At 38.8% G+C, this 27,868-nt stretch overlaps 1 protein-coding gene across 1 annotated transcript in view; it reads left to right on the forward strand.

The window, feature by feature from the left end:
* Positions 1-27,868, forward strand: part of klhl20 (kelch-like family member 20) — a 308,817-nt gene that overhangs the window by 265,817 nt on the left and 15,132 nt on the right. The window lies entirely within an intron of this gene.

Below are 27,868 nucleotides of genomic sequence, written 5' to 3' on the forward strand. Positions count from 1 at the left end.
TGTCTTTCTTTTTGTTGATGTGAGACTTTGCAAGTGCCACCAAGGTTGCAGGACAAACAGTCCAATTTCCATTGCCCTGGCTTTTATGTCACAAGAATAAGGAAGGATGATATATGCCACATCTCCATACCTCTGCCTGTGGTAACATCCAGCTACACTGTCACACATCCACTTCCACTTTATCCACTGCCAAACAAACTGTAACACATCTCCACTGTATTTGTCTTCGTCATACAACAATCTAGCAACTCACATAAAAAGAAAACATCTGCTAACAAAAAGTGATGTCACAGCCTTGTGTTGATGCCAAAAATAGAATTTCATCAGTGCAGAGGCCAAGCTATGAGTTTGAAACCCCATCCATGTGCAGAGGAACACTTGGGGGAAGACTTATTATGTCATGTATGAACAAAAAGAGTATCATCAGTTTTGTCAAAGGAGTGACTCGCCCTTCAACCTCTGCAAACACGTTTGAACATTGGACTACTGTGATCATACAGTCTGTGATGAATCTCTCAGGGAGAATGTTATCTGCAACTTTTTTGGGGAAGCAAAAATGTTCAAGAGTCTGCAATTTAGTTTTTGTCCGTCAGTATTTGAGCACACAAAAAAGCGATTCAGTCGGCTCGTCAGAATTGTGGCGACCTCCAATGTAAACAACAACACCTGGTATTATCCTTGTACAAAGCCCTGCATGTCATGTCCTCATAAGAATATCAGCAAATGGCACCTGTTCCAAACAAACAGATGACTGACTGTGAACAGTTTGTACACAGGAAAAGTCCAAAACAAATGTCATCTATCCACCCGAACACGTTCATGTGGTTGTCATGAAAACGGAACACGCTCCTTTTACAGGCAATTTACATCAACCATAAGTCTGCTGTGTGTCTGCTTGCACCCTTAAATCATCTAAATCTACTTCTAATATCTATCAGATATCAAAAACTATAAATCAAATCAAATAATTTAGAATAAAAACAAACCACAACCACTGCTACCATTAGAGCGGTTGTTCATATAGCATTTCAAAATCTCTACCTCCACTCCAGCATGCATCTGCTGCTGGCTCCGAGTCTATGAAGGCCCTATGGGGGTAAGTGAGTATCATCGCTCCACCTCTCCTTAATGTGCTGAGCTTGATGCTTCCTTGTGAGAAGGTCAGAGCCAAGACGCCACACATTAATGTGGTGCATACTCTACATTTACATAATAACCTATTCCAGGTTTTTTAGGTGTTGTAAATTTGAGATATTTTTAGATACTGCAGTGCACTTTTTTGGTACTTTTTGCACACTGAGTATTTCATTTTTATTTAATACATATATACCTACCTACTACCTACCTACCTACCTACCTACCTACCTACCTACCTACCTACAGTACCTATCTACCTATTCCACAGGAGTTGGCTGCATGAAATGTCCATATTTCAACTATTCTGTTGTGAAGTTTGATGGTTTGATGGTCCCTGAACCTCAAAAATGACGAAAAACATTAAAGTTAAAGATACCATTATAATATCCACAAGCATGTGACTTGGATACCAAATAAATAGTTTTTAAAGTCATTCAAAATGCTCCATTGATGGAGTAGATTTCTTACACTAGCAGGTCATAGTACATCTTCTGGATCTTTTGCGAAGGTCATGTTAGCAGTCACGTTATCTCTTTGTGTAGGACTTATTCAATAATCCCTTTGTTATCTGCTGTATGTTACAATAGACTGGCCAAGCACAAACATAATGAGGTATACCTGAGTGTCTAATCTTTTATGTACTCATGTTCTCTATGTGCACGACTGCACCTCAATTAGTTTAGTGGATGGATTGATATTCAGTTCATGGCTGCTTTTGGTATCTGAAAGTCAAACAGATTGAAAAACATCAGGATGTAACTCTGACTGCCACATTACATGGACTACAGCAGAGAATAGATTAAAGGTGCCAAGCCTTTTCTTTTTTTTAACCATAGGAATATTAATATATATATGAGCTGCTGGTTTCTGGTAAATCCTGCAATCCTCTTTATATTAAACATGGATCTAAATATGATCCATGGAACTACTTACAGCTGCAAGTCCCTGCATAGTGTTTTGTACCTCCACTGATGCAACTCCCCATTTCTCCATGGCTCTGGTTTTTGGCGGTTCTTGGGCTACCAGTAATCAACATGACCAGCTGATTACCTTCATACTCAACCATGACATTTATTTTACTATGGACCTGTAGAAAAACACATGATTATATGTGACTTTGCATTTCATTTGGTACTTTTCACAGTAGTAACCAATTAGCCAATCAATACAGAAATGATATAAGCAGTATAGTAGATATTCTGAGTTTGACTTTATATGATTTATTCTTCTTTTACTTCTGACAACTTTATGTACTTTTTCAGCAGTCCGCCCACAGAATGAGTATCTCGTACAAAGACAGGTTGATGAAACTATTTGATCTTTGCTGCGTATGCATAAGGAATTTTTCCATCAACAGCAGGACTTTGGCCACACTGCTGATTGCTGACTAGAACTGTCTGTGTTGGACCAGCCAACCATATGCCAACAAATTCCCTGCTGATAACCTTCAGCATGCATCTGATACGCTGCTCATTGAGTCGTCCTATTATGAGGTCTCCAAGTTGAGTTTTGTTGCTGATGACTCCTTTTCCATCTACAACTTGTGAATGCATACTTTACTTTATATCAGGGAGATCAGCACATACCATTGTATTGTGGTGAGGTACTGAGAATCTACAAGTGGCATTGTGCTTGTGTCTCTAGGGTGAGTGATTATATATAGTACATAGCTGGATTTCCATCCAAATGAAGTGCAAATTTTAACAGAATTTCCAGAATATCTGCAAAAGAAAATGAAATGAATGCACGTTTCCATCCACTGCTGTTATGTGAATATTTGAAATAAGATCATTAAGATAAACTGGTGGTGCTTTTTTTGTGTCAGGGGTCATTAAACATTGCAGAAGAAGAGGGTGCAACAAAAGGATGTAATTAAAAATGTGACAGTCAACCCACACAGAGAAAAATAAGGTAGCAAACATGATAAAATATACATAGCATTTCTGTTTGCAAATTCTCTTTGGATTGGACTTTTTGCTTTTATCACCAACTTCTCCACCTCAGCCAAGAATGAAGACTTTTCAGCAATATTTTGAGTTTTTTTTATGCACACATTGAATATTTGAGTAAAAACAGGTGGACTGTAAAGCACCTAGTAATGATGATGTTACTGTTAATGTACAATATTTAATCTTTGCAGTCGTCTGAACTTTTGTATCACTGAACACTGCGATCATCTGCTGCTGGTTTATTTGAGGTTTTTGAGCCAGGTGATGCAGCCTTTGTCAATTACGCCCCATAACTATAGAACAAACTACTGATTGATATTAGGGAAGCCAGCTTGCTAAAACAGAGCTAAAAACTTACCTTTTCAATTTAGCCCTTTATTAGCTTTTCTGACAGTCATCTTCACAATATGTATTAATATGAAGTACTTGGTGTATGTAATTTATTTTGTTGTAAAGCACTTTCTTGACAGGCGCTATACAAATGAAGTCATTATTATTATTATTATCATTATTATTATTGTTGTTGTTATCAGTAGTAGTAGTTTTTACTACTAATAATTTAAATAAAATCCAATCAGTGCTTAATACATATAATAAAAAAACAAATATGGATGTTTACAGGGATAAAACATAAATGTAATTTGTATTCCCTCTGAATTGTATTGCCATGAATGACTGTTACCCTGAGCACAAAGTCTTTACAGACCAGCAACCTGCAACAGATTATTGTGGCAAAGCACTGCAATAAGCAAATGAAGGTTTATTGCAGGTCTTATGATTAGTTTAGGGAGGTGTTGAAATTGGTTGTTTGGATGTTAGTGAGACACACTAGTAAGGCCAAAGAAAAAAATATTTAAAAATAATAAGTGGGATGTTTTCAGTCGTACAGCATATCATCTACATCTCTCCCATCTTGAGCAGGATTATTTTGGTTTGCATATCAATTCAACATAATGCAATTCAATCTAAAGGCACATAATATACACTCAAAATGATAATAGATTTGAATTCTAGGATTTATTGTAAGCCTATAAATTTGGATTGCATTACATTATTGTAGGATCTTTTTTCTGGACATATAAAATAAAATGAAATTCATCAAAGTAAAATTAGCTGACATCTCCTTACACTCCATGGACTCAGTGTCTACAGACTCAGCTCCACTCTCATATTTTAGAAGGCAGTCAGAGGATCAAACTGGTAGCTGGGGGAAATTCTGGTGGAATACTCACACCTCATACACAAGTACCCTAAGAATCTCTACAATCCCTGGTTAGCTCATCTGGGTGATGGGGAAGGTCAGTCTATACCTTCCCTCAATTCCTTACTGACCTCTCTGGCTTTCTTCAGTTTGCCTTCTTCCCATGATATAGTTTTTTTCATGGTCCACTCCCAACTCAAGACCAATTCCTCAACTGTGTGCTTTGAGTACTAAACAAATCAAGATCCAGCAGTCCTTCAGCAGCAACAGAAATATGTTGGAGAAAATGTAAGCCCAGGCTGACCAGCCACAGTTCTGTTAGTATCCATGTTGTGTCTCTGTAATATCAACACATAAATATATCTTTGAGGAGATAACATGGATGTGCTGCTTATTTTGCCCAGTGTCCACTCTATAGACCATAGCATCTTCTCCACAAACCATAATTGTAGAAGAAACATTTGTAAAACTGTTAACAGGACACCTCCAACTGCAAATAAGGTCAATTACGCCTCTTTCTATTATGAGCTTTTGGTTCATGAAGGTTTTATATTTGTATAACTTTCCTTGAGCCACCAAAAGCAATTTAAAAATCTGTGGGCCGATCGGGAACTTGTGGGTAAGGCCAGTGGGGGAAACACTATTGTGCATATTCAGTGGGCTGTACACCCAGAAGTAAACCTGGAAGCTAGAAACTTTTTTGTCTTGTGTGGCCAGGTGAGTGATTCTCATTCGATTGAATTGCTGCCATCTTTGAGTCCAGTATCCACTACTTATAATACATCCATGGGAGGTGCATAGTACCTCCCAAATAGTCTGTGGCATAATGCCTTAAAGAATAAAATCTGGTTTATTTCAGTCTGGCATATTTTCCATAAATGTGACCATTTTGGCTCTGTCGATCATACTAATTTTGCATTCAGCAGCTCTATTACAGACATTTTGGGAAGGAATGACTCATGCAAAACAATGTATATCATGGGAAATTGCTGAGCCTCCTGCAGCTTTCCAAATAGTCATGCTTGTTACAGGAATCATTTGAAATGCTTATCTCTACATAAGACTGAAACACAGCAACTAGAGTCATTTCACTTTGATGGCCGACCAGTAAAGTGGAACCCATATTAATTGGCACCCAGACAATAAATAGAGAGGTAGAGTCTGAAAAGCTGTCCCAAAAGAAAACTTACCTCAGAAAAACTGCTGCTGTTTCTGCGGGTGAGTGAAGGGAAAAACTGCTATGGCAGAGCAGGACCTGTTGCTATGATCCAACATTGTTGCCCTGGAGACTGAATGACTGACACCTCCACAAAATCCACTGGAAGATAAGACAGGATGGTTCACTCACTGTACTGAAACAAAAAAAGCATTGCCATGTGACATATTGTGTGAGGGATTATGTTATTCTAATCTCCATCATCCTAGAAATGAATTTTGAATACACAAGTAAAAATACACCTTAATGCATATGCATATGTTAATGCCTCAGTTTTTCTATATGGATGACGGTTACATTCATTGCGTGTGTCTGTTTGTGTGTGCGTGCATGCCATATGCTATGATTATGACCTCCAACCCCCCGTCAAAGGCTGGGCGAGCATCCCTTGAGAGCACGAAGTTACATATCTTCTACATCCTTAAAATTCCCCAGAGACACCTCAAAGATTTCCAGACCTTTTGTTCTTAGCTTCAAAATGAGCCATACCCATTAACAGGAGTCTCGCTGCTGGTCCTCTCTACTCCGTGGGCAACTGCCTCAAGCAGATTGTAGAGATCAAGTCAGGTCAGCTAGCACTCCTCCGCTTTTTATTTCATTATTTCTTAAGACAGCTAGTGCAAGTAAGCCTCCTCTCTGTCCCTGTGCCTAGGATATGGTGGTGGTGAGAAACATTCCTTGTGCATTCTCAAATTGTCCTGCTTGCTCGCTTGTTTATGACAATAGCAGTGTTTCTGTTTTCAGTCTTGGTATTGCACACTGTTTCTGACTTTAGACCATTTTGCAATCATTTACTCACTATTTTATGTCCTCTTCTCTCTATATTTATCTTGGATACTGTAGGTTTCCGTTCTCTGTTACTTCATTTCCTTGACTGAAACAGAATATATCATTCCACAAAATTCCCTGCCTTCCTTTATCTCTCTCTCTTTCAATACTCTTCAGAAAATAGAATTAGTTTTGTGTTTGACTCTTGTTTCTCAATTCATACAGTGAAGTGAAATGTGCAGATCAGAGTGTCTCAAGCAGGCCCGGAGTGGTTAATCGGGAGGACCAGGACAATTCCCGGTGGGCCGGTGTGACGTTTGGGCCACGAGGGCCGGTGTTATTTATTTATTTAATTATTTATTTTGGCCCGGTGTTCAGTCATGGCACTGAGTGGGTATTACGCGTATGCCATTACCGCTGTCCCTGGGCCTTCTCCACTGGCAGCTCTCTCTCTCTCTCTCTCTCTCTCTCTCTCTCTCTCTCTCTCAGCAAATGATGATGATGAAACGGGTAAGGCAAGATGTTGAACAAAATGCAACTTTACCTGCACTTGCACATTCAAGTTAATTAATTAGCCTATCAAGTCAATGAATTGCGTGGCGTTGTCACATATAGCCTGCCTAACCTAACCATACATCATTTAAATAATAGTATGATGCAACGCCACATAACTGGGAAACTTTGTCTTGTAGCCCCTCAGAAGCAAGATGCAGCACCAAGCACCAGCCATGAGCCCACCACAGGTCCAGAGTGGGCAGGTAGGATTGCTCATTGAGTGAATATTATTAGAATTAATATAATGAAGAATATGGTGTAGACCTGCTCTATATGAAAAATGCCCTGAGATAATTGATGATGATAGATGATTCAGCACTACAATAATGATTATAACCCTTTTCTAAATGTGATTAAGTGTCAGAGGCAGAGCCAGGAGCCAGTGGTGAGGAGGATAGCTGCTGTCAGGGAAGGAACAGGTGAGCTACTGTAGTGTGTGAACAAGCAAACATCAGTTCCAATGTAATCATTTTCTATGCCCAAATGGTAGTAATGGCCCAATTTATCATTAAAAGTAAGATAGTAAACAAAGCACACAATTGAAAGTGAATAGGATAAAAGTAATATGGAATAAGCCTGCATATTTTGCCATTGAAAAAAACTTTCCATGTCAAATACGCTAAAAGTTTACAGATGATTGTTTTTTATTGTGATACAGGTGCAGGCGAGTCTAGAACTGGAGGAAGTGTGAAAGGGAGAGCAGAGTCTACTCAGGGACTGATTACAGAGGCAGCAGCTCAGCAGCAGAACCCTGAACCACAAGTTAGGAATGAGACAGATGAAGATGAGTCTGTTGATAGGATATACATACATAATCCACATCCACATAAAGTGGGCCAGTCTGAGGCATGAAACTCCAGGGCTGAAAATGAGTCCCATTCCAGCCCTGGTCTCAAGAGTTGCACAAACTACACAGTAAGAAAATTCTTGTTTGCTGGATAGCTTGATGGCCCTCTGTTGAAGGATTTATATGAAAAAGTGCAGTGAGTACTACCCTTAAAGAAATTGATGTATACTGTACTTCGTTTGGCACCAAGAAAGGTTCTTATCAGTATATAGCAAACATTCATGATTGCATTCCATCTAGAAGAGACTGTTGGGTGTTCAAGGACTCTGCTGGGCTGATTGAATGACTGTCATGCTTGAGCTGTGTACGGTGTCTGCTGTTATGACATCAACAGGTCTTATATTTCTCGCTGCTGATAACTTTATTATTTTGTTTGTTCTGGAAAATGTGTTTGTGTATTGTGTATTTGTATTGACTGTTGTGAATTTAAAAGGAGCCTTGACAAAAACACAATACAACAGAAAAGTGGAGTGAACCGAGAACACAATGAATTTTGCAGAATGAAAATCCCTTACAGGAGATCTTGGTCAAAGACTTTGTATGCCTGATGTGTGAAGTAGCATTTTAAACCATTTTCTTCAACTTTTATAGTTTTTATGGCATTTTTCAATCACAGAAGGGATTCATAGCGCTTTATACAAGAAAAGCATTGGAATATGTATTTCTGTATTTACACAATGTGTAGAAAAGTTCAATTATTGTAGTCAAAGTAGTTATTAAGCATTTACACTCAGTTGAAATTTTTATTCAGACAATGCAGCAAACAATACAATTGTGTGGAAGCCAGCATGATGGAGCATCTAACATTTATATTCAACACCAGCATTCCAGGTTGGTGTTTGACATTTCCCTCCAGGAAAACACATACAATCAGTTTTGAATCTGGTGCCACTAACACTAGGGTGTCATTTGTCAGTGCTTCCCAAAGTTGTTAATAATCCCTGTTTTAGAATTAAAACTGATTTCCGACCTGGAGACAAAGCCTGTTCTTATTCTCAGGTTGTCAAGTACCGCCGCTTTGTCACGCCTGATACCGATGCACAAGTTACGCTTTAGCATGTGTAAAGAACACATCAGTGTTATTATTAGACATCATGAGACCTTTTTAGTGTTAGGGGGATGGTTTGATATTTAGATGTAAAAAAAAGTACGCTTTACTGCAGGAAACCACTGTTTGCTTCCCTTTTTAACTGAGAATGTCCTGTTTCCAACAGCAATTTGGAAAGTTTTTTGTTGTGGTGTTTACTGTTGCCATGACAACATTTCAAGTGACCATTTTAACCATAACCATGATCTTTCCTGAACCCTAACCACATGGAATTTGTACCAAAACTTAACCAAACCACACCAGTTTCTCTGAGCATTTATATTGCAGCATATGGGTCTATATTTAGTTGAAAGCCTGGTGTGTTGCTATATAGAAGCCAAAGGGTACTTTTAGTGTCTGTACGAGATGCCAGAGAGGTGTAGCAATGATATTTGACGACCTAGGATGAGAATGAGTTGGACAACACTATGATTAAGGTTTGGTTGGTTCAGGCAAAAAATTGGTTAGAGTTAGGGAAAGACTACCTAATAAAAAGTTAGGGGACCTTTGTTGTCATGGTCAAAACAGTAATCACTTGGTTACGGCCATGGTTAAAAGAAGCCAATGTTGACTGCCAGTAGGAAATGGTAAGCGGATGGACAACAACATTCGAAACAATTTAAGACCCATGTAATGTCGTCATGTCCCTCCACTCTGACCTCCTTCCAATGTTGGCTTTGTGACTCTATAACATCTGCTGTAGGGTTTTGCTACTTGAACATGCACACATTTTAATTTTTAGGTATTTGCTTTTTTAGGCATTGTCCATTCTTTTATCTGTATGTAGTAGAGTCTGGGGAGAGAATATTATTTTAATCAAGGTTTAATATCCAGAAGAGCTGAACTATAACATTTGATGTACCATATCAGTGGTTCAAATTGTAGCCTGATATAGGTAGTTATAGTCTGTCATGATAGCTTTTTGTGTGGTTGTTCTCATGCTTTCCTGAGCTTATCGCTGCTAACTCCACCATTGAAATGTTACTCCATATGCCACTCTAACCCTTAATGTGATCCTCACTGGCTTCTCAGCAAGTTTGATGAAACACAAGTACAATCTTCTTTTTCACTGAACTGAAACATATATTCTTCTGTATTGTTGATCAAGTGTGGTTGACATTTTTTCCAGTTGTCTTCTTAAGTGACGGACAGATTATAGTGATCTAGACTAGAGGACACTCAAAGGCCAAAGCCATCTACTGTGATTTACGTTCCATTGCAACCATTATTCATTAGCAATTTAATTTAAGTGGCAACATTAAGTGCTAATGACATAGTAGTGTGACATCTATAAGTATAGTAGTCAGTATGGTAGACTGATGTATTGTCATGCTTTTATATGGATGAAAGATCTGCAGTGAAGGTTTCGGAGGTTTTCTATTTTGAATGTGGACAAAAAGTTAAGTATTATGTTTGAAGGAAAACTAGACGATAACATAAAAAAACAGATCATCAAAAGTTCTGCTGCCAGAGTCAAGAACTTTGAAAAAATTTAAAGCAAACATGAACAAAATGGTGAAGAAATGGAATGGAAGAATGGAACTCCTTGTACTGATGAATATGATTTGGTAAGATCAAACGCTCTGGTACAGCTACCGAATTGTCTTTGTGGTGCGATCATTAAATCATAATATAATCATCATAAAAATAAAAAAAACTTCTATGTTATCAGTGTGAAATATCTTGCCCATGATGCCATAGACCCAAAATGACCACTTGTCTTTTTACCATGAGTCCAACAAAACATTTATACAATGGTACTTTTAACTGGGCAGGTCAAGGTATAAGAAACCATAAGCAATGGTACCACACTGTTTGTCCCCATTACACTTTGATGTAGCTCTTTCTATATTGGCCAATACAATGTCTATTTGTAGCGTTGCTTTCACATACTACCCCAGGTTCATCTGCATTTCTGATTTAATCAAGACAGACACGTATTTAAGTTCAGTTATTGTTTCTTGATGCAAGTCTTGAGTTTCTTGAGTTATCAAGTTGTCACTGAAATCATTAGTGATGTCATGGTGATATCATGGACCAAGTATTGGGGGTTACTGTATTTAGAACTTTAAACTAAATATATGGTTTAGTATTTGTGTACTTATATTGGGTTACTGTAAGGGCTATGCTGTGGATAGTGTTAAATGATACAAGTGACATACCAGTGTTTGGGATAAGGGAAGGGGCACCCCTGTTGTTGTGTGTTGTGCCTAGATATATAAGAGAGCCTGTTTAAGTGGAGGATTGTTAATCTGGAGCAGAAAAGAGAAACAAATGAAATAATGAAATTTATGTATGTGCAGATTTAGGGGAATCAATGTTTGAATGGATTTTTTTTTAAGTATATTTTTTCGGGTTTTTCAGAGAGAGGGGGAATGACACGCAGGATAAGACCACACGGTTCGGGATTCGAACCGAGGTCACCTGCAACGAGGACTGTAGCCTCAACACATGGGGTGGGAGCGCTACCCGCTGAGCTATGCTCAACCCCGTTTGAATGGATTTTTGTCAGTATTTGTGTGTGTGTGTGTGTGTGTGTGTGTGTGTGTGTGTGTGTGTGTGTGTGTGTGTGTGTGTGTGTGTGTGTGTGTGTGTGTGTGTGTGTGTGTGTGTGTGTGTGTGTGTCTGTGTGCGCTGACAGCCGTGACGCGGATATGTAGAAGGCGAAAGAAGCGAGTGGGGTGAATGTTCGCCTCCACATACTGAGCGCGTCCACCTGATGAACAATTATCATTCATTACTGCTAGCTGTCAGCCTCTCTCTCTCTCTCCCTCTCTCTATCTCTCTCTCTCTCTCACTCACTCCCACCTTGCTAACACTGTTTCTTTACCTCCTCCCGTCTCTCCCGACTCTCTCGCTTTTCCTAGATGTCCTTCAGCGATCGGCATGGAGCTGTCATTCTGTCAGCCCTCCATCAGCCTATCGATTCAGCGATCTTTGCCCGACCATGGACAATCACTTGCATGCCAATTTCTCTCTGTTTTCTCCCATACTTTCCTTCTCCCCAGTCCCTCCCTCTCTCTCTGACTTGTTCTTTAGCTCTAAGTAGTTTTGGCAGGGGGAGTAAATAATCCATTCTAAATTTTATTTCACTGTGACAAGGCTCTTTCAGACGGAGGTAAAAAGTGATGTGCCAGTGGTGTTTAGAAAGATTGATAAAGGAGGGCGTTGTGGTGTTGCAGATACTCAGAACTGATCTTCTCGTGGCTCTGGGAAAATACAACCTGATATTCACACTGAGAGGCCATATTGTTACAAGTCATTGTTCAGATTGATGCTGACTTAATGTTTGCCATTTTATTTACAGAGGAGGATGTGACTTTGCCCAAACTATCACTAAAATGAAACTACTCTGAAGTAGTTTTGCTCTAACACTGAGGCATCAAACACTGTTTAATGGGAGTGGCAGTCGATGCAAAGAAAGACAAGGAATGTTTGCTGTAAAATAAGTGATAACAGAATGAGGTGTCCTAATATAGAAAAGTAATAGAGAAGGTTAAAGTTAAAGTGGCTATAATGACAATGACAATGTGTAATGTGAGAGGCGTTGCTCATGGTGATGACCCTACAGAGAATTATGGCTTGACTGAAGCTCCTCTCTGCTTTATGGGGCTTTATAACAAGTTCAGCTCAGTGTTTATCTGTCCAGCTGCAACTTTATTGTTTTGGTTCATTCTCAGCACTCTTATGGATTGGTTTTCGACTAATGGGTAGATGTGTATACACAGACAGCTAAAAAAGTAGTAGAGTAGATTGAGAGCAATAGAGATAATATTGGACTTACATTCACCAGATGGAAAGAAACAGATTATGTAAATCACATGATTTGGAGGTAAAATTGAAAATGTTAATAATGTTAGTCAAGAAAACTGGACGTGCACAACTACAGTATATACATTAGGTTGAGGTTGATATAGGATGTAGGTCTATAAACTAATGAATGACCCTGTAACAAATTATAATAATGATCAGTAGTAAGTCACTTATAAGGCATTAGTTAATAATTAACTAATTTTTAACAATTCATTAATATATCATTGTAAATTATTAATTACTGCTGATGTTAATAATTCACTAGTTGTAAATCATTTATAAACGATTTCATTATGAAATATTCATGAAAATATGATTAATGAATGACTTGTTGATATATTATGAATCACTTTGTGAGCCATTTGAAAAGAAATGATGTTATTATATTGACAAAGCATTGACAAATAATTAAGAATATTATTTATAAATGATCTACGGTCAGGGTAAATACAAAGAGCTACACAGAGATTTTCAATCATAAGCTATTTTGTGTTTCCAGTACTGCCCAGGTGCTTAGAACACAAGTGGTAGTGTTTGTGTGTCTTTGTGAGTCCTTGTCATTGCACCAGTGACATTGTGAAAAGATACAAGAAGGTCTTACACAAGTTCAGGAGAGGGAAGAACTTGAGATATTTTACATGGCTTGCTATTGAGGGCAAAGGGTGAAGATCTTTATCATGAAGTGTTTGGATGTTTTAAAGGACCAGTGTGTGGGATTTAGTGGCATCTAGTGGTGAGGCTGAATATTGCAACCAACTGAATACCCCCCCCCCCCCTTCTCTAGAGTCAGTGTTTCATTTGTCCACCCTGGGCTACTGTAGAAACATGGCAAGGAGGGAAATCTGCTCCCTATGTAGATATAAAGGGCTCATTCTAGGCTAACAAAAACACATGGATTATTACTTTAAGGTGATTATATACTAAATAAAACATATTATATTCTATTTCTTTGAAGTTTGTTCCTTTAGATTCTACACACTACACCTTTAAGCAATGATTTTGTATTGTTGTCACAGATTGATAATTTCAAAAAAAAAGATTATCCCATAATAGAGTGGGAGGAGCTATATATCGGGATTCTTAAGTAAAATCTCATTCATTTTTTTCATTGAGAATGTTACATTACTCACAGCTGGAGCACTTCTATAGCTACACAATTCTATAGTACAAAAGCTTAACAACTGTGTTAGAAAATATCTGTTTCTTTGATAGAAGTCAAAGGTATGACTGTGTACATTTAGGGGCAGAAGTAAACTGTAACTCCCAAGAAGCACTTCAACAACAAACAGACAATCAATGAGCTTAAAATTCAGTCATGCGTGCTGCCAACAGTGACCAGAAGCTAAAGATAACAGTGTTGAGAAAACTGAAACTGATTTTACAATCTACAGAGTTAGCATGTGTTGTAAACTGCATGGATTGCAAAAGTGACGGGTGGTGGAAAAGCTTTAATACCCCAAGAGGGAAACATCCCTTCCAGCAGCACATAATCAGATGTGCACATGCATGCAGTAATGAGATCAGAGTTGTGAATTTTAATAACATAGCATCTAGTTTTGCCCAGACACTGGTTAAAAATGTCAAATGTTACTTTCGTTTTGGCTCATTTACTGAGAGGAGGAACAGTTTGAAAGGCTCTGTGATCAATGCTTTGCTATCAATATTCAGGATTCGGGTGTGTGACTTTGTGATGATGTGTCTGGGCTTGGCTTAGTTGTTTTGCCTGTTTTCTTTCAGAAGTTGAAACTTGCTTTCTGTCTTTGAGATCAATGGGTATCTACTGCTGTACTAGCTTTCATGCAAACACCTTGCCATTCGAATAAAGACTACTTTGTTGGAATCAACTGTTTTAGCTTCCATGGGATTAAACATCATGGGGTATGACGCTGTCCTTTTATATTAAAATTATCAGTTGCTGAACATTTGGCAAGCCAGAACAGCGTCTATTCAATTATATTGACAAGAGACCACAGTTTCAGGCTTCAACCTTTCAATGCAACTGAGTTTAGCTTAAAAGGGGGCTGGACATGACCTCTCTTTACAAATTTAAGCAATATAAAACTCAACTGGACCAAATTTGAGTTGCAGATATGAAAGCCGGACTCTTTGAAAAGCATATCTTTTTGTGGCCTTGAGCTGCAGCTTTAGTATATGTTATATGTTGTGTCTTTAGGAATTTGATATTTTGGTTTTCTATCACCCTTCTTGAGGGCTGAAGCCGTAATATTTCAGTATTTGAGTACTTCAAGGAAAAAAAGCGCAAATACTCATCAGGGAACACAAATCCAGTTTCAGACAATATGACATTAAGTCAGCCTATTCAGGTGGGATAGATCATTATGTAAATGTGCAGTGTTGATGTTTAGTGTCTGGGATCTGACCTTGTCATGCCCAACAAAGAAACATTAAGTTCGGTACAGCAGGGAATGAGGAGTGACAACACTAACACAACCTCCCTTCAGGTGAATGTACATGCAAACATATTCATACATGCAAACATATTCACCTGCCCACTTCTGTGAATTAAACACAGACACTGACACACCATTTATATATTGACTATAAAACAAACGCTTGCGGTAACCCTCTCAGAGAGGTTTTGATTCAACTCACCGATCATTTTGGGCATGTATAGTTTGCTGTTATATTGTCTGTGTTACATTATATTGTAAGGTGTTCCTGTTATTTTGTCCAACCACACATTTAACAAGTATACATGCGTACAGTTTTCTGTTTTCTGAACACTGGGTGGTGTATTTCCTTTAACCATGCAGAATTCAAGAAAAGCAGCCAGTCACTTCACTTTAACTTTCCTCATTTAATATAAGAGCATTTACAAACTCTTTAAAACACTGAGATCTTCAAAACCAAGGAGAATAAAAAGCATGTCATTATATATGAATATGGCATATCAGGACTGCTTGTTTGTAGGTTGTACAAGATCTTCTTTATGTACAAGTTTAACATACATGAAACATTGTACGGTCACCAGGTGGTACGTTTCTAGATTGTAACTGTACTCTTAACATTAAAGGAACAGCAGGGTGTTTCCACACTGTCTGAATGTCCTCTTACAGTAGTTCAATACTCATGAACGTGTCAGATTTAGTGCTTTCCTCTAGCATGTTACAGGTCAGGGGTTCTTAAACATTTCAGCCAAACATGAAGTTTATCATCTTGCCCTTATCCAGACTCAGTCATGTGTGATCTAGTCATCAAAAGCTGGACTGTCTCAAACTCATAAATATACTCACAAGACTTTTCCTACTGATTAATCTTTTGCAGCCTAAATGAGAAAACAGACTTCATGAGTTTTCTATAATTATTTGCACACTGGTTGCCCTCCAGATTACATGCATCGAAAGGGGAAATGAAAATGTGAGAACTTAGTTTTGGCAGAGTTTGGATAGGACACATCAGGAAGTTTTCAGATAAGCTTTGCATTTCACATTTTCACACTCGCTGCCTTGATAGGCTCCAAGTGAGAGTTGTAAGAGAGAGATGGTATCAAGAAAGAAGTCATCAAAAGTCTGCTGGGTTTCGACACATTTTGCAACCTTCTTTGGAATAAACCTTTTTTTTTTACCAGGAGAGGTTGCCAAATGCTCAGATGTCATGTGTGATTTTAAGTAAAGGTACCTCAATTTAAAGGTTCTATGTCTAAGAATCAGAAATTCCTGCTCATTAGTGACCCCTGTGGCCATTAAGTGAGCTGCAACATCTGGTTGATCGCAGATGATGTCTTTTTCCTTGCTGACACTACTCATAATGAAATAAAAGATCAAAGCATCTCTCACTCCAGTCAGTCAGCCCCCCCCCTCCTCCTGGCCTCCCTGCTATGCATATGCATGCTTGCTCTTACATAAAGGCTCCTGTTGCACTGTTGCCACTGGTCAAAGAGAGTCAATCTGCACTGCTTAACCAGCAAAACCACCCAAATCTGATGCAATCTGCAAACTGCCATCTTGTTTATTACCTTCTTGTAAAATCTGTGCTTATTATGACCTTTGGACTACCAACAGAAACACATCGCTATCGCTTTGGAGCTTGTTTGCTGCTCCTTTGTTGAAGAAATAGTTTTTTGGCTTTGTATGTGCTCGGGAGTGGACGACCTCTCATTGCGGGAGTGTTTTGTCGCTAAATGTGTTGTGGTTGATGGAGGCAGTTAGCAGAAGAGCTAAAATTTGCAGGATGTTTCTACTCAGGTAGCGTCATTTTTGTTGTGTTGCTCTGTCGTTATGCCAGTCGTTTGTTAACATTAGTGGGAGAAAGGTAAGGCAATCGAGAGCATGCAAAACGTCACATCCTTCAAATTTTCATAGTAAAACTAGCCCATGTCCTTCACATTGAAGTGAGTCCACAGGCTATTACAGATAACTGAGAAAGTTGGGGGGAGATCTCATTTTTTAAGTTACATTACAACCTTTAACTCATTGGCAATCGTTAATTCATTGGCAATTAAAAAAAGATGAATACATGTCAATTACTGCACAATTTTTACATATAGAACCTTTAAATGTCAAAATGTGTGAGCAGCTGGTACGGCACAATAATCGAAGCATGCATGGCATTATATTCAAGGAATGGACAATTACTAATCAAAACATCAGATTTTCTTTTTGAATGGAGTGTACCAGTCTAACACGCCAGCTCCTACATAAAGTGTTGGATTATAGTTTGTTTTATGGAGTTGAGGTTGTTAGACCAGCTAGTTATGTTGTGTTCATTCTTAGTGTGTCTTTTACAGAGGAAACTTCTCTACAGCAATGTCTGGTGGGTCCTGTAACGTCATTTACCTCTAAAAGAGAAACGAATTCCTGACAATTGAGTCAAAAACATCTCCCAGAAATGGACCATAGACTTAATCATTTGTCAAACAGCTAAGAATTACTTTGTTAATTTGTCTATTAATTTGTAATTTGTCTGTTCTCTTCAGACAAATGTATGAGTATGTTAATGACCGATAAGCAATGTATTTCTTGTTTCCGTTTTATGACAGAAACTGGACTTATAGCATCTGTTTGCATCTGAAATGTGGAGTTCCGCTCACTCAGCCCATCTGGATAAACTCTTCTCCTTTTCTGTTCAGACTCTCGCTCAAATGACAGGATCACTATCACGAGGGACAACTACTTCCGCTGGGGAATATTTGCATGTCAGCCAGCCTGTCTGCCTCATCCTCTATCTCAATTTGTCATCCTTTCATTGTCTTATTTTCTTGTTTTCTTATTCCCCATTTTATTCTACCCGACACACTCGTTCTGTCACTCATTCTCTCACTCTGTGGTGGATGAAAAAGAATGGATAAGCTTAGAGGACCAAAAAGGGCCACCTATATGAAAAAGGAAAAGTCTCAAAGGGAGCTGGTGTGGCAAAGCTTTTTGAAAATAGATATACAAACTTTATCTTCCTGTCATCGTCTATGTCGGTGGGATCCCAGAACAAACGCTTACACCAGCAAATCCAATGAATTTCTATGCAATAAAAACAAATGTGTGCTTAATTTAGGTAGTGTTACATTCATTTTGTCAGAGGGCACCAAGTTGCCTGGACTCCTCAAACGTGTTAACCTTTGCCCGTGCACAGAGCCTTCTTACTCAGAGTCAAGACCAGTGGTTCTCAAAGTGGGTACTATGTCCCAGTCGGGTAAGGACAAAGCAGGGGTGCTGTGAGCTCTATTGTGTGTTTTAAAATAACATTTTAGCATATTGGTTGGATGGCTCAGGGTCAGAGTTGGGGAAGTTACTCAAAAAATGTTTAAAAAAGGAAGTTACTAATTACTCCCTGTGGAAAGTAATTACACAACTAGTTATATTACTTTTGCATTACTCCTTAGCAAAGCTGGTGATGTGTAAAAATAATATAGCACCATGTTGTACAAATAATAGCTGCCTTAAAATAATATATAGTCAACATGTTTCTCCTCGGAGTCAGCACAAGCCTGGCCGGGCTGAAGAGCCTCTACACAGGTCTACTAGATTGTGTTTCCATCCCAACAAAACACTGGTCCAGATAGCTAACCAAAGTTTTCCTGTCTATTGACGTCCGTCTGTTCACTATTATCGGTACTTTGCTGAGTTTGATTCTGAAAGACAGAGATTGACGAACTGCTTGGTTGGGGTCTGCACTGAGCATCACTGTGGGTCTGTAAGTGTTTCGCTATTAGCTTTGTGTTAGCGTTGTGTTGTGTCACCTTTGACTATTTTTTTATCTGCCCAATTTATGCATAATAGTTGAAGAACTAATGTAACGCAAGTAACTCCATATTTCTTTGATTAGTGATTACTGACTGTAACGCGTTACATTACTGCGTTGCAGGTAAATGTAATATGATTAAGTTACACCCAACACTGCTCAGGGTATAAAGATTTCTTTGAAGGGGTCCATAAAAGTTTTGGAGGCATTAGTCTAGGCCCTTTTACAAGCCATTGTGATAAAAAGAGTGAATGTCAATCCTAGCGACAAGATCAATGTCTTCCATCCATCTAGTCCTACAGGATGACCACATGACAATGAATGTCAGCTGCAATTTCTTGTATCAGAGTTAGAGATGTCTATCTCAGGAGCGTATAGGTTACCCTGCTCCAGATATCCTGTATGAAAACAGTGTAGCTGAGATAAAGCATCTCTGTTGCTTTAACAGCTCAATCAATAGCCTTTCTCCAGTCTTCTCAATTGCTGACAGATTTTTTCCTCCAGTAATTCAAGTAGCTCTGGCCCATTGACAGCTATTTTCCCCAATTGGCAACTCTAAAACTGGCATATTTCTGTCATTATTGTGAAGCACAATGCTAGCTGCCAACTGCATGCACTGACCAAAAATGACATCACCACCAATAGGGCAAAAATAAACTGTCCAACTATGCCTGAACACATTTTGTCTGATTACAAGGCTTTCAACTGAACTCCTACTCCTCCTTATTTTATATGAATCCAACCCAAAACATAAACACCCCCAAACATCTCCAAAACTGAGACAAAATATGTTTCTTTTGAAAATAACTTATTCTTTACAAGAGATCTTTTGGTATCCTAAGAACTAGAATGACTTAGTTTTACTTACAGACACAACAGTATGGTGATATGGGTAAAGCCCCAAAACTACAAGATCAATTATCACACTACAATTCACACACCTTTTCATGAGATTCTCTCTTGTAGGCAGTTAAGTCTTCCTAACTTCACACGGCCAATTAGTACCACTTTCTGTTATGTTCTCAGACTTGACAAAATTCCTCCAGGGCCAGTGTAGAAATTATATAACTGTTTTACAGGTTGAATAGTTTGGCCACTAAAGGGATTGGCAGATTCGGCAGACATAAAGTCCCATATGTAACAACAAAAACAAGCCACACAGTAGTATGCCTGTGTACTCTTCCTCCTCTCTAGAAACCGATGACAAGTCATGTGCTTCTCCCTGGACACTGAAAGAAGTATCCATGTCTTTAAGGGTCACTTATACAATATTTGCCCTTTTTCCTTCTTATGGCCAACACCTGTCTTTAGTGTCTTGAAAGAGAACGTTAGGATCTGGGCACACTGACTACATTCAACGCCTTTGATCTCCTGCTCTAAGGTCTGAACAGCCTCTTTGATTCTGGCGCTAGCTGAGAGGTTTAGTGTTGGCAAAACACCCATATTGGAGCTTTTCCCACCATTAGCTTAAGAAGTCAAAATCCCCCCTTCTAACTCTCTCTCCAGAGCACAGAGAAAACTCACTTTGCAAAAATCAAACTGTGCTGCAGCTGAAAGCTAAATAGCCAATAAGGCTTACATTGTACTGGAAGCAATAGATGTAAGTTGCCTATAGCAAGGTGACGTCTTTAACACCAACAAGATATAGATATAAAACTGCTTATGTCTTGAGAGCTAAACAAATAATAAGATATAGATCCTGTCTAGCCTTGCTGTACTGATCCTCTTACGTTCTGTGCGACATAGCCTGCTGCAGAGCATCTCACCCACCATGTATTGATTCAATAGAACTAAATCCGCAGTTAATTCCAACAGATAGGACTTCCAGGCACCCTCTACAATACTTTGATTTTGATTGATTTGCTATAAAAGCTCCTCCAATCTCCTAAAGACCTGTAAGAACTCTGATCCTTGGTTAGCAGCATACACACGGAGCACTTTCCGATCTCCCAACTCTATTGTTAAGGTAGGGTTGATCTTCGGCAACAAAAAAGTACATGGTTAAGGTTAGGTAAAGATCGCCTTAAAGATTAAAAGAAATCAATGTTGACTGTAGGAAATGGGACACGCTCCACAGCCCACATGGAATGCTGACATCTTTTCGCTTCACAAGTGAGGCAGTGATTATTTGCGCTAACACAAGAGGTCATTTGCCAGGAAAGTATAAGGATTCATGTTTGAACTCACAGCTACTGCTGTCTCCAATAATAGCCCTGCATGTAGAAAGGATACAATGCATTTTAAGTGAGCAGAAGAGAGATAGAGAGGAATCAAGAGTGAGTTGATGTCACCTTGTAAACATTTTACATTGTAGCATATACCATATGATGTCCTGACTCATGTCATAAAGACACATCTTGTTTGAGTTGGAGGATATACAAAAGCACTTATCCCAAAAGTGCTTCACTTCTGTTAGAAATAAACAAGGCAGTTACCAGTCAAACTCCACTAGGATAAAGTCTGGCACTGATGCTTGGTAATTCATTGTCAACAAGCAAGCCACAGAAGTTAGTTAGCAATGGCAAGAGAACAAGAGTTAATTTTTGGCTGGGACTATTTGAAAAGTTCTACAACAGGAACTTCTACTCGGATTATATACACTATGTTCCACTGGTAGTACTTTTGTTTGCAGATCAGCACATAACAATTGTTGTTTTGTATTTGGCAAATATCCCTTGAAACATGGAGGATAAATAGACATTTGAGAATATTCTGCGAAATGATTCCAAAGAATATGGCAGTCTAAAATAACTCCCTTAGTCACTCGTCCCCACATAACACCCAGTTGTCCCCTCTATAATTGGCAGGAAATTGAGATTTCAGACATTATCAGTCATCATCACTCTGACACTCTTTTTTAAATTGAATTGTCGGATTGCTTTTGGCAGAGGATAATTGTAGTGCACCATATAGTAAATAAGGATCACACCAGCTAATTATCAATCCATCACATAAGTTTGTGTTTTAAGTCTTAAGTTCTTAGTAACTACTATCTCATTTCAAACTAGTGATTTACCTAATTAGGTTGCACCATTATCACTTTCACTTTTGTGGTATGTTGTTGCCCTTAACAACCTTTTTGGACCTCATACCATCCCTTTAAACAAAAAAAAAAAACTAAACAAAAAAACAGTCTGTGTCCAATGAAATGAGGAGCGACATCATGCTATAGTGTGGAGATGTTCTCAGATACATTATTATGACCATAGTCAGTGTTTTTATTTTATTATCTACTGATACTTAGAAGAAATTGACACAAAAATATTTAATGGCTGTAAAGATTGAGCAGTTTGGGTAATTTGCTCTGACAGTGAGGACATTGAGTTCGAAGAGTCAGGAAGGGTGGATCCCCAAATTAGGTTTGAGAGACAGTTAGGAGGTCAGGGGTCATTCAGGGGGTCAGTCAGCAGAGTAACATGGGTGTGTATAAAGCATGTGTATCAGTGGATGACACTTGACACATATGACATATGACACATACAAATTTGTGCTTCCTGCTTTCTTATTTTAAAGGAGAATGTCTGTCTGTTGACAATGAGACGAAGTGTGAGTCTGGATGAAATTGTAGCAGAGGTTGATGAGGCATTTACCCTGGTTTATAACACTCCTCAATGTATACCCCAATGCTTAGCCAGAATGGCAGGGCCTTTCAAAATCTGATGATCTCTTGTCCGCCCCCCAGCAGTATATGAAGCTGTTTTTCTCTGAAGACATTCTTGAAGTTTTTTGTAGGGCAGTGAAATCTGTATGTGATACAATGTGGCACAAACAAGGTCATTGTTGATGAATAAATGATGAATGATGATGAAGATAGGAGGACATCAAAAATCCCTGCACTTTTGTAATAATGAAGAGAGACAGGAGGAAAATAAGAATCCACCCATGAGATCCAGCCACCGGTCACTTATCTAACATCAAAACTGACATCAGTCCCATTGGGTCAGAATCTGGCTGTTGATGAGCAGATGGTCTAATTCAAGAGAATGCCTCTGATGGTGTCTCACACAACTTTGAAATCTACATAGGGAGAGTTGTACAACCTACCTGAGCTCACATATGTGGGATCCAGGGGCAAAATTGTCCTCTGCCTGGCCCTGCCTATACTAAAGCAAAATAACTGGTTTACAAGTGTCCCTGTTGTGCAGTGCTAAGCTGAAGAGAGAGGGTTGTGGACTTTTTCAACAAAAGATGGCCATGATTAGAGAAACCACCTTACATGTTGTGAAATGATAGGAAAGCCATCCAATGACCCATCCAAGTGATTACACTAGAGCTCACCTAGTCGACCAAGGTTGACAGGAGGGATGGGCAGCACAAGATGCCAATCACCAGTCCAATGCCTTGTTCTGGTCAAAGAAAACAACAAGAGTATGGGTGGCGTGGATCTGTTCGACTCTCTAATTGGACTGTACCGGAACAAATCAGAACAAAGAAGCTGGAGTTCCATTTCTTGGATATGATCCCTGTGACCACCTGGGTGATCTACCAAAGTGATTATGAAGGCACTAGCATGAGAAAGAAGCTGTAAGCCCTAAGGAAAAGCCTGGAGCGAAGAAAGGTCGTCCCAGTTCCACAATTGCTGTTGCGTACGAGAAGAAGAGAAGAAAAGGAACAGCTGCTTCTGTTCCAGTTCCTGATGGGTGTCTGGAAACCACAGCCCACCCGATGATTATGGCTGAAAAGAAGGGGAGATGCAAGGTACCAGGGTACACCAAAAATATCCACCTCTGTTTCACATCCACCAGCAAACTGCTTTGTGAGGTTCCGCACATAATAGAAAATTGGAGTTTGCCTCGTCAAAAAGTGAGACACTGATTAAAACAGTAACTCACACATACTCACACATTTATGATTGATTCATGACATTGATGTTTTGTCTTTAAAGCTTCTAATCATGATTGGTTGGAACCATTTGTGGATGTTTGTCAGAATATACTGTATGAACAGTAGGTCGCTGAAAAAGATCCCATAAATCAGTAGTAAGTTAATTGGTCCATTCATATTAGTGTAATAGTTTTTGCTTTTAGACTATTATGTTTTAAGTTTTTGTATTGTTTGGCTGTGGAAAGGTCACCAACATGCATTTACATCCTGGTTTTCATTGACGAAATTAAACACTGGTAGTGTTGGAACACTTGTCAACCTTGAAAGTTGCTTGGGTGGAGAAAATGAATGCAAGCTCTAAAAATATGTCATTGTGGGGAAAGATAGAGTGGTTAGGTGATTTATTCGACCATGTTCTGTTAAATAGAAGGCAGGATGTTGGGACATGTAATATTGTCAGAGCTAACAAGCTGTATATATATATTTTTTTACTGCAGTTAGTCTTCAGAATGCTGACAAAGAAAAAAAGTCTGCAACAGTAGTGAATTTGTAATGTGACCTTGTCTATTCTTGGTCGGAGGTAATGAATGAGTTTGCCGAGTGAGTCTTGGAAAGCAATATGGGGAATAAATTGTTGTTGTATTTTTTTTTGCAGGCTGTCATGTGCAACTGACGAGCTCTATAAGAACTGGATTTTAGATTTGCCAGTCATGATGAAGTTATTGACACAGTTATAATCGACTGCGTGTTGATAAGAACCACTCACTTTGCCTCTGCCTCTCTCAGCCGAGGTCAAGCAACCTCTAACTTTGCATCGGAAATTTCTCACTCCTACAAACATGAATAATCTCTGGATACATTTGTAATAATGTAATTTGAAAGTAATTTCAAACCCCAATACTACATGATTATTGATGAGTATGTCAAATGACCTACAGGTGCATGAGCACAAGGTCTGCACATACACACACATGCACGCGTGCCAGTCGATTTCACTGATTCTACCTCATTAATTCAAACAGTCTGACTCTCTAAACATCATAAATCACTGCAAGACTAGCAAGCCCAACCCCTCACCTTTTCTCTCCCTCCCTCTTTCTCTCACCCTTATCTTCCCTCCATCTCTCCCTCTATGTCATCTATTCCCTCCTCAATCACCCTCTCATTTTCTCTCTTCCCCCTCGCTTCTTTTGGGAGGTTCAGAAAGTTTGGAGTATGCAGTCTAAATAGTGCTCTGATGGATTGGCTGTCTTCCACGGGCCTGAAGATTAGCCCAAGGGCAAACCCACTCCTGTTTCCTGGGTGCCATGCTGAAGATGAATAACTGTTTATTAACCCAATGCAGAGTGGGTCCTTCCCCCACCTGATTATGGGGGAGGGGGCGGGGTTACTCTAGTTGGTCAACGTGGTTCTCTCTCTCTCTCTCTCTCTCTCTTCCTGTCTCTGTCACTCTCTCCGTTCCTTGCCGCCTTTCTCCAGCAGATAAACCAGCAGCCTGATGTAATGTGACAGAGTGCGTTTGCTTCTTGTTTGCTCCCTGACAACTCAGGAAATTGGCTTTTCATCTTACAAAAAAACACTGCAGTCCGTATATTAGAGGACATTCGTCTTATTATGAGAAGCTGAGAGTAATTGGAAGTTTATGCATCCTTTTTATGGAAACACACTGAGGGCCAGATTTATCTGAGTGTTTGTGGTGTTTTTTCGGGTGTACATGTGACACAGACATGTGGTGTACTGTATGTATGAAACCAGCAAACCAGGCTGGAGTTCCAGTTTAAATATCATTTTAGCAAATGTTTCCATGGTGCACCTCTGCATGTATGTAGGAAATGCATTCAAGGGAGAATGTGCAAATGGAGATTTAGGTGTTGATTATGCTCTCTACTGGATTTACTGTACTAGTCAGTGTCACTAGGAAAATTCTCCAGTTTATGTATAGCGCAGATCTTTACATAAGCCACATGGAAGGTTGTGGTAAGAGTATCGTGAATTAAACTTTATTCTACAAAAATCGCAATGACAAGGCCTGAGCAAAGCACAAAAATATCTACAGAGCTGTCAGGGCTGTGATGACTTACAAGCTGAGTCCAAATCGGAGCAGTTTCCAGACTGAGTCAAGACCGACACCTAAATGGGTGTTGAAACAGAATCAAAACAGAAAAATTGTACCCTTTCAATATTCCTCATAGAATGTGTGTCAGCTGTGATACATTGAGTTACCAGGCCCATTGAGCTAAAACAGATGCATACAACAGCCCAGCCTCCCATCAGGTCTGGTACAATGTTCAGTATTTGTTGAAAGTGTTTGAGAAAGGTGTTGATTCAATTATATGGTTAGTATGGCAGTATTACACAAAACAATTCAAAGTTTTAGCTGGGTAGACCTAATAAAATGGAAACTGAGTGTAATCAGTATAGAGCTGGATACAGGACACGCTATGGAAAGTAAATATACCAGCACTTGTAAATGAGAGTGCAGAACATTGTATGTGGTATCCAGTGTTGGGGGTAATCTGTTTTTTATTTTTTACTCCGTCACGAATATGTACAGTACCTTATTACTTTTTTGTTTGAGAGGACACTTTTTTTTGTATGTAAGGCTGTACAATAGTTATACATCAGACATTGTGTCTGTTATTCCTTTGTATTAGAGTAAAGATTTACAGATTATGGGCCAGACTTGAATGTGTGATAATGGTAGAGTAATTATTTTTAAAGGGGTTTTCATTTTTGGTAACGCAAAGTATTCTAACAAGTTACTTTTCTCAGAAGGTGCTGTAATGTAACAAGTTACTTTTGAATGGCAGTAATATTGTAATGTAATTAGTTACTTTTAAAAGTAACATTCCCCAACACTGGTGATATCAAAGAAAGTAGTGTCTCTATAGTGCACCTCTACAGTCTGTTACGAGAGCAGGTCCGAGATAATAGAGAAAATGTCTTGAGACCAGACTTGTACTACAAACATGAGAGCTGCACTTGAGTTAACATAACTAAAAAGAAATAAACAGGTAAAAAAACAGGCTTGTAAATATAGACCAATAGAGTCATAATTAGCAATAAACACAGCATCTGATTATTTTTGGGAGACATGTGGCATTCAGTGAACTGTGATATCACAACAGGCTAGAAACCGCATTTAGATAAGTAGAGTGAGCATTTGGCTGCATTTACCTCAGTATTCAAGTGAAAAATCAGTTATATCAATAGCATCTATTTATACTGCATCATTTTCTCTGTAAATCTGGCCCAGGGTTCTCACACAGCGGAGACAGTGGAAAATAAATAATTTTTTGTTGTCAACACACCAAAAATAACCTGGTTATGTAATATTCTGTATATCAATATGTTGTTTCCCATAGCACACATGTTATAACATTGAGGGCTGAAAGTGATATTTGAAACAAGGAAAAAGATCCCAGATAGATAAACCACTTTGTTTTTTACTTAAGCAAGCTGAGCACAGAAGAACCGCTGAAAATGACATACAAGGTTTACTGACTTTCAGTGAGAAATTAGTGAAGTAAATGTAAAATCATATCAAGTATGATCCTGGTAAGTTTGCAGATCTCAAGAGTACCATCACTGCCCTTCAGAAACCTTGCAACTCCAGTCGTCGTGGTAACTGGCAGCTGGAATTGGACCCATCATGTAAAAAACAAAAAAGCTTTCATTGACCTGAGACTAAGCCAAACCATTAAAAACCATTTGAAACCCATATTAAAATCGACCAGGTTCTAGCAGTTGCTTAGAGATTCTCTAATTGAGTTTTGCAGAACAATTACAGTATGCAAGTACTGGTGTGCACTGTGAATAGTGACTCAAAGTTTCACAACACCAAATCAAAAAACAAGTAACTGCAGAAAGTGTGACTGGCATTTACATGGAAAAGCTACATTACCACGTAGTCTGGAGAACGTTTTTGTTGTTCTGTCTTGGTAGAAATATTGAAATATAAAAAGCAATACAGCCTTCGCCGGGAAATCAAACACAGAAACTAAATGTGCTTCTTATCTTAACATTGACTCTCCATATAAGGCATGAGTTTGTTTTTGTTATAAACATTTTTTTGGTCTTTGCACTTGGTTATCTAAAAAGCAATGTGCACTTGTTCACACCTGGGGTTAGATGGAGCATTATTTACAGCGCTTAGATCCGCAGACCTTTTTGTCACCACATCAGAAGATTTCTTTATGATTTTCAGCTCAAAGAATTAACTCAACATTTAAGATATTTTGCCATTCAGTTTGCCGATGTGTTCACTGTCTTCTGG

Source organism: Scomber japonicus, chromosome 12 (genome assembly GCF_027409825.1).
Source record: "Scomber japonicus isolate fScoJap1 chromosome 12, fScoJap1.pri, whole genome shotgun sequence".
Lineage (NCBI taxonomy): Eukaryota > Metazoa > Chordata > Actinopteri > Scombriformes > Scombridae > Scomber > Scomber japonicus.